The sequence below is a fragment of the Pygoscelis adeliae genome, unplaced genomic scaffold (assembly GCF_000699105.1).
Source record: "Pygoscelis adeliae isolate BGI_AS28 unplaced genomic scaffold, ASM69910v1 Scaffold179, whole genome shotgun sequence".
Taxonomy (NCBI): Eukaryota; Metazoa; Chordata; class Aves; order Sphenisciformes; family Spheniscidae; genus Pygoscelis; species Pygoscelis adeliae.
In genome coordinates, this window is record NW_008825612.1 from 2,491,000 (window position 1) to 2,493,113 (window position 2,114).

Here is a 2,114-nt window from a genome sequence, read left to right on the forward strand (position 1 = left end):
TGATGTTTCTGTATTTCATATTTCACCCATATGAGCTTGTTTGATTCCTACAGTGGCAGAAGGCACAGAGAATTGCGAAAAAAGAGCTTTGATCACGGTAAACTCAGCTGCATTACACATCTCAGTGCAAGTCAAGGACCACCACCATCGCTCACAACGTCAGTTGAGCACAGCATAGTTGCTGCAGGTCTAAGAAATGCAACTCAGATGGCTGGTAAAGCAAATTCACTGGCGTTCGGATTCCTGCTTCAATCTGCAAAAGGGTAGTTTGCAGATCAAAGGGGTCTTGGAAAAAACAAAGACCCAGGTTAATTGTAATACAATCTCGGTGGAATAAGCCACCGTGGGGTTCCTTTCCTAAGGCAGCCCCTACCTCCAGGTGTTGCTCTGGGAATGAGAACAAAAGGGGGAGGTAGTGGAGGATGAACAAAACCTCCCAAAAGTCAAGGAAAGAATGAGGAGGAAAAGAGAAAAGATTAATCGTTCCATCACCACCAGCAGACTCCTGAGCAGGGCATTTGTTTGTCCCGCGTGAAAAGTCCTTCCTTTGCCATCCAAAACAGTCACCTGGCATTTAGCTTGCCTTCAGCCCTTTTCCCCCATTTCAAGCATGTAATTATTTACACCAGGTGCATTGCTTCGACCCATCTCTTATGACGTCCCCATTCACAAGTAAAGGATTGTAATTTGCCAGCCTTCACTGAAGTTTCTTTGTACAAGTCTCCTACCCTGGGTGTAACGTTACCTTGACAAGCGGCACGGCACAATGGAAAGGGAAATAGAATTTACCCGGTGAACAAAGGGTATTAGTGCTCCCTGCCTCTAACCCCAGGTGACTGTACAGAGCTGACTGCAGGGTCTCTGGTCATATAAAAACCATGAGCATGGCAGCAGTGCCGGCAGACAGCTACACCTGCAGCAGCCCACGCTGCTTTGTGCCGTTACTTCGGGTAGACGCTGTCGGGGCTATTTAAAGTTTAAATTAATGAAAGATTTTAGCTGGCAGGGCCCTCAGTGCTGATGGAGAGTATTCAACTCAAGCAGCATTCACCCCTTCCCTTCCCGGCAGCTAACAGAGCTTGCCCCATTGCTGCTTGATTCAGACTGCGTGGTCCAGCCTTTTGTGCACGGAGTTGCCCTGAACTTTGCTGATGGCTGCATTCAGGATCAGGAGTGGTATCAAATGCTGTGAAAACTCAGGTCTCGTGGCACCCGTGATGCTGCCGCTCTGTTTCACTGAAGCTCCTGAAATTTGCCTGTTGCACCCACACAGGGCAGGACGTGTCCCTTCGTGTGCGGCCAGTAACTCTCCCTGGCCAGGCCTGATCCATGACAGATGCCCCTGGGCACTGCTGTAAAACAAATAAACAGTGACAACAGTGATGAGGGGAAAGTGAGGAGTGGGGTTATTTCGGTTTGCAGCTCCTGTCCTTTGATTTGGGTTGATGTAGCAAGTCCAGGCATGGATGAACCGGGGGATGAAGAGAGTCTGAGTGCTCCTGCCTTAGCCCTGGCTATGTAGCACACATGCCACTGCACGCGAGGCTGCTTGCAAGCACAATTCCTTTTCACCTGTCTAAATCAAAGGTGTCTCCTGTCTTTCCCTCTCAGAAAAATCCCAAGGTCATGGACCACACAGAGATGCAAATAAAACTACTGAGTCAACGGTGCCAGGTAAACACTGTCTCTCCCATCACTTCTCATTGCTTCTCTTCCCTGGAAAGCGTGTGCAATAAGCTAAATGAGTCCTGGATGCTACAGGGGAGAAATTCCTGCTAGTTCAACTTCAGCCTACATGCCCCAGCCTCTGTTGTCTCATCCAGACTTACAGAGTGAAGACAGTGGGAACCCCGGTTGCTTCTTTTCAGAAGCAATTCTGGTTCCCAATGAATATGTGGCACACTCTGGCCATGCTTTCTTGTGATTCTGCCCCAAATTTTCCATTTTAAAAATGGCAGTCCACTGCTCCTAGCCTGACCTCTAATCAGGAGGCCAGAGGCCAGAGAAAGGTGCAGTGGGGAAGGATCACCACACCATGATTACACATCACACCTGGAAAAGTGGTGTACCCCAGGGGTTGTTATAGGGGTGATACTGTTTAACCTCTTCATTAC